Source organism: Rutidosis leptorrhynchoides, chromosome 11 (assembly GCF_046630445.1).
Source record: "Rutidosis leptorrhynchoides isolate AG116_Rl617_1_P2 chromosome 11, CSIRO_AGI_Rlap_v1, whole genome shotgun sequence".
NCBI lineage: Eukaryota > Viridiplantae > Streptophyta > Magnoliopsida > Asterales > Asteraceae > Rutidosis > Rutidosis leptorrhynchoides.
The window spans coordinates 307021092-307028103 of record NC_092343.1 but is presented as its reverse complement, the minus strand read 5'-3'; positions in this window follow the sequence as shown (position 1 = coordinate 307028103).

The window sequence follows — 7012 nt, the reverse complement described above, 5'->3', positions numbered from 1 at the left end:
GTGGTCTATTAAAATGATGGAAATGAATGTTTATGATAAACTAATGAACTCACCAACCTTTTGGTTGACACTTTAAAGCATTTTTGTTCTCAGGTACGAAAGAAATCTTCCGCTGTGCATTTGCTCATCTTAGAGATATTACTTGGAGTCATTCATAACATATTTCAAAAGACGTTGCATTCGAGTCGTTGCGTTCATCAAGATTATTATTAAGTCAATTATAGTTAGATATATTATGAAATGGTATGCATGCCATCAACTTTCGATGTAATGAAAGATTGTTTTTTCAAAAACGAATGCAATGCTTGTGAAACATATCATATAGAGGTCAAGTACCTCGCGATGTAACCAACTGTTGTGAATCATTTATAATCGATATGGACTTCATCCGGATGGATTAGGACGGGTCATTAGAGTTGGTATCAGAGCGGTGGTCTTAGCAAACCAGGTCTGCATTAGTATGTCTAACTGATAAGTTGTTAGGATGCATTAGTGAGTCTGGACTTCGACCGTGTCTGCATGTCAAAAGTTTTGCTTATCATTTAGTGTCGAAAAATTATTTACTTATCATCCTTAAAGTCTAGACACGTCTTACTGCCCCTATTGCATAGACAGTGTATAGATAAATTCATATCTTAGCGTATCTGTTATTGTTACCTTTTCCTGACAGCTTTCGTAGATTCCTCCGTAACTTATGGGATTTTAGTATTTTATATGCATATGTAACTTATGTATTGAAGGGTACTAATCTACATCTTATAATCTATTTCTTATCGAAAATCCTTCATCTGATCGTACGAGAGGAATCCCTCAACCAGTTTGAGTTCTCAGATTCCGATAGCTATTCCGACAGCTATTCCGATATGAATATCCACTCAAACTCCGAAAACAGTGAGACCGGAATGAATCAACCAAATCAGCCATCCCCAATTCATCTGATGTGTTCGTAGTTGACTTAATCAATGGAGACGCGAAGAAAGCGATCCTTTTCACCAACCGAATTTACCTCTTGGCGAAGAACCTGAAGCACTTATCGGTGAACCTATCCGTAATACCATTTTCTCTCTCATTTCCAGAGTTTCTCGCCATGACAATATCATAACTCAGATTCTAAACCTTATTCATTCGCCCGTTCTTACAGACAATCATCCCGGAGTAATAAGTCAACGAACTACGCGCCCGAGTTGTAGCCTTGAAAAATATGGTGCAAAACGTACTAGCTTCAGCAACATCAACAGCACCAACAGTACCATCAACATCAATACCAGTACCACCAACAACCCAAGTTCAACATCTCACACGCCCCAACATCTCATTATGAACCTCGAGCATAATCATTGTTCTACGAATCGTTCTACATCATTTATCTTCGTTCTACATGACGATTAGATAATTTCTAATGTTTTAGAGATTATATATTCATGTTCTAACGGTAAATCAAATGAGTTTAATATCATATTAACTCATTAAATCTATATTACATCTGAAGAAAATATATATATGTATGTATATTTTCATAAAGATTGTAATTAATTTTTTTTTTTGTACAAACTGTTAATGGTGAAAATATTTTAACGGATAGGTAATACCCTAGAAATATTTAGATTTCGCATTAATAAGTTACACTGTACATTCTTCGAATTTGATTCAACGATCATTTACTATGCTATTTACAACCACTGATATACGTATCCGTTCACCAAAGAATAACTATTTTCATTCAAATTCAATTTCATATTTGGATTTTGACCTATCAGAATCCAACAAGTGGCATAATGAAGAAATAATGGACAAAACAAAAAAAAATTGATTAGAAACAGACTAATTAACAATATGAAATTTTGTTAAGAAACTACGCTAACAAGATCCTAGCTAACTGTTCCTAGCTAACTGTTAATTCTGTATTAGATTTTATTTTATCGCAATTTATTTATCGTAATTTACATTCTCGCAATTTTATTTATCGTCATTTAATTTCTGTTATTTATTTTACGCACTTTAAATGTCGGGACACGTATACAAGGTTTTGACATATCATATCGACACATCTATATATATTATTTGGAATCACCATAGACACTCTATATGCAGTAATGATCGAGTTCTCTATACAGGGTTGAGGTTGATTTTAAATAATATATATACTTTGAGTTGTGATCGAGTCTGAGACATGTACACGGGTCATGATACGTATTAATTAATTCGAATATTATAAATTAAACTATATATGAATTATTGGACTATTAACTGTGGACTATCGACTGTGGACTGCCAACATTGGACAATTAAAATGAATTAAAATATTGATTATAACATATGAAACTAAACAATTCTTCAAGTTTGCCACTTGATTTCATCTTAAACCTCATTTGTATCTCGACGATTACAATCTGCATTCATACCTTTCATGATTCTTGAAAACATCTCAATCGAGAGGATGAACCCACCGCACTTCATCCACGGAAGGAAAGATTTATGCAAATAGATATGCACCTGGAAAACTCTCGGAACCTGAGTAAACGTTTAACACGTATCTGTGCTAGCTCTTTTAGCGTTGTTATTACCAAAACTAACTTTGCAATCCCTTCCCAAAGTAGCCAATTTTGTAACAGCTTCAGCAAGTCAACTTCGATTTTTCGTTCGAAACAACCTTATTATAACCTTGATATATATGCGTGCTCTTTTATTGTTACCGGGGAACCTTTCATATTCTACCATATTACCAGCAGACTTACCAGCAACCTCGTTGCTTAATGGTTTAAATCTCTCCGATAAATCATTATATTTATTTATTGAAACCCTATCATATACTCATCTGCATCTTGTAACGAGAACTGCCATACCAATTATCGGGAATCAACAATCAGTACTTTGAAAATGCACAGCATATCTACATCAACAGTTATATGTATAACATTTATCTTTTAGAATTATGGTCTTTCATTCTGAAATTATGAAAAGCACCCAGTCTGCAATTCAATACTCTGAATGTTGAAAAAGCTGAATGAAGCAGCAGAAACTGTAGACAACTGGAAATGACCTTAATCGTCGGAAGTTTAATGATAAATAATAGTATGTTGGAAAAGCTCAGAAAAGTTGGAACTGAAAAACGGATTGAGCTAACCATGAAGGAGACCAAGGACAAATACAAGGACCATACCCTATATTCAAAGAATCCAGATAATTCTGGATCCGATGAAATCTTTAGAGAATATCTTGCTCCGAAGTCATGTTAAAATCTTGCGGAAAATCTTTCTCCATCAACCATCGAACTTAGAAATTCCAAAATATCATCATCAATATCTTCAATATTTCTAAGGATATTTTTTTTCATAAATATTCTCATCCGAAATTATATACCTTTTCGTGCTTCCTGTGTTTTATTATATTGGAATCTTCTGTAAAATCTAAGTTTAATTTATGAAAAAATTCTGTAAAAATGTAAAGAAATTGATGCATGAATTAGTAAAATATAATGACACTTGATCAACGTGATTATATTACAGTAAGTCATGCTGAGTTTCTAATGGGACATGATAATTCACAGATCATAACGTCATCATGTGCCATGTTACATGACTCTTTCATTCTGCTTAACTTCTGAACATATCAAGAAAGTATATTCTTGATAGTTTTATTCTCAATGATTCTGATAAATTGAAAAATCAAATCGTACGATTACGTTCTTTCTTGGTTAGAACATTAAGTTCAATCGAAAACTCCGTACTTACGAATTCTGGACCGTTACTCGCTTTACTAGAGGTCGAGAGAATAATAAAAAGGCAAAGTGATCCAAAATATAAGAGAACATATAAAGCCCAATAACAATACGGAGGTTACAAACCATGGATATTAATATGAATAGCAATATAAGGACACGATAGAATTAAGAATAGTATCACCCCAAGGTAATAGTAGGAGTAAACAAATTTTTCTGGTGGAAAGATTTAAAAGAGGGATGACAGAAATGATAATTAGAAAAATATCAATGATTACAAATAGATTAAGTATTTCCACAATCTTTTGGATGTATGAACTAAGGAAGAAAGTATAGGAATGGTGAGAACAATGGAACGGAAAAAGTTTAATTTATAATGGAAATACCAGACAGAGTAATCTAAGCAGATCACCGTATTTAATTATAGAGATCTTAATCTCCTTACTCGCCGAAGAATCAAATCTTTTAGATTTCGAAGATTTTCTTTAAATCCCTTGAATTCCGGAATTCAACCAAGACAATGTCAAAAGTTAAGACGCAACTTATTTTCTAAATTCAATCGTGACAACGTCACCGGTTAAGTCGAATCTTCATTTACTCATTTCACTCTGTTGCGATAGCTTCACTCGTATTCTTAGAATAATCGAATTATTTTATCATTATTATTCAATGATTATAAACCTCTAATTATCAACTCATATTGGTCATGAAAATATTTTTATTGTAAGCCATGACCACCTCACTCAAATTTCGGGACGAAATTTCTTTAACGGGTAGGTACTGTGATGACCCGGGAATTTCCGACTAAATTTAAACTTAATCTTTATATAAATTCGACACGATCAGCAAAGTCTGATATGTTAAAGTCTTAACAATTTTGAACTGTGTTTATATATTCAATTACCCTTTGCCGATTCCCGGCGATTCACGAACAATTATGTGTAAATAAATATGTAAATATAAATGTAAGTATATACATAATAATAATTGGAAATAATGAAATATAATATAAACATTAAAGTTAAATATGTAAAATAGGATATAAAATAATTAAACTGAATTTATATCTATATATGACTTTTATACATAATTGATATTATAAGTATATTGTAATAAATATAAAATATATATAAATATTAAAAATCTAAATATGATATAAGTATTACATAATTAATAATATATAATACAAATAAAAATATAGTTGTTACTTTAATAAATATTAATATTAATACTAATATAAGTATTATCAATATCAATTGGTACATTTGAATTGTTATTGTTATCATTGTTAATATCAGTATTATTATTATTGTTAATTATTATTATCATTACTAATTTTATTATAAGTAATATTGTTAGTACTAGTAAAATCATTAAATTATTGTAAATATAATACAAAATCATTATTATTATTACTATTAATCCCATTATTGTTATTAGTAATATTATTTTGATTATTAATAGTATTAAAATTTGTTTCTATTATTATTAATATTAGTATTTTTATCAATACTAAAACTAATAAATGTATTATTATTTTTAATGAATTTATACTGATTTATTATTAATATCCGATATTTATATATCATATACAAATTATTGGATTCTGTTAGACATCACCATCCATTTTTATACTTTTCTCTTTTTCTTCTTATTTCACTATTTCTGATTGAGAAACTTGTCGACCTTAGTACGCATTAATGCCAATTTCGTGAATTACCAGTGATCTATTTCAATTATCAGTTCACACTATTATACACTGGATATATCGAAGTCAAAAATCCAAAAAAATACAGAAAACAAAGTTTAAAACCCTGTTCTTCAACTTTTTAGCCAGAACCCGATGATTAATCAAATTTCAAAATCCATTAATGCAGAGTTGTTAAGAATCCTTCACTTAAACTATCTGCAAAATATCAAATCCCAATTCATTATATCGATTTCGAATTTTCGAGTCAAAGTTTCGGTTTTAAAAAGTCAAACCTTGTTCTTCAAACAAATTCGAGTTTTCTGTTAAGATTTGAGTTTAATTGAAGATTTGGGAAGTTTATAGGAAGTAATTGGAACATATTTCATGTTATGATTTTTGTCAAAAACGTGCTCAAGAACTGAAATCGAATTTTTTTTATTTAAAACAGCGACGGCTGCAGTTTTATATTTATTTTTTTTCTTTTCTTTCTTTCTTTATTTTGTTAATTCATTGAATCATAATTAGTATTTGTTTCAAACGAAATTTGATCTCCTAAAACATTCTAAATTTCATCATCAAATTTTTTTTTTGTTTTACAACAGCGACGAAGCAAATTCTGCTTCTTTTATATATTTTTTTTATTTATTTTACTATATGTCTATTGAATTAACCTTCCAATTATAGGTCATTTTAATTAAATATAAACCTCTTAAATCTTGCTTGATAATTTGTCTGATGATTTTGAAGATTCTTGGCCGAGTCAGTTTAAAGAAGAGGGAGAGAGAAGAAACAGATAATAAACGGGTTATATAATTTTGGGTGAAAGATAATTCAGAAAAATAGAATGGTCAGTATGGTTTGAGTCTTTGGTCGGTGAGCGAGAGGTTGCGGGTTCGAGCCTGAGCGTAGGCATTTTTTTTGGAACATTTTCTTTGTGAGGTAGTTTTCTCAATTTTATTTATTTATTATTATTATTATTATTATTATTATTATTATTATTATAATTATTATTATTATTATTATTATTATTATTATTATTATTATTATTATTATTATTATTATTATTATTATTATTATTATTATTATTATTATTATATTTATTGTTATTATTATTATTATGGTAACATAAATGCTATAGTTAATATTATTATCCCTTTTGTTAATTAAGTAGCATTAGTAGGTATTGTTAATGACATTAATAGTATTGGTATAAGTATTATGATTACGATTAGGATTATTATTATTATTAATATTATTGTATAACCAATATTATTACACTTACTAGTAATATCACATAACTATGTAATATTATTATTAATATTTTCATTAGTAATAAGATTGTTATTATTATTATTATTATCATTACTATTAATAAAAGTTATCATTTATTATTAACACAATTAAAAATCACAATTATGACTAATAATATTATTATCGTTATTACTAATATCATATTCATTACTAGTATTATTAGTATGTAATATTATTATTAATATTATCATTAGTAATATTATAAGTATTACTAAAATTATTAAACTTACCATTTTAGTAGTATTACCAATATTATGATTATGATTAGAATTATTATTATTATTATCAGTAAA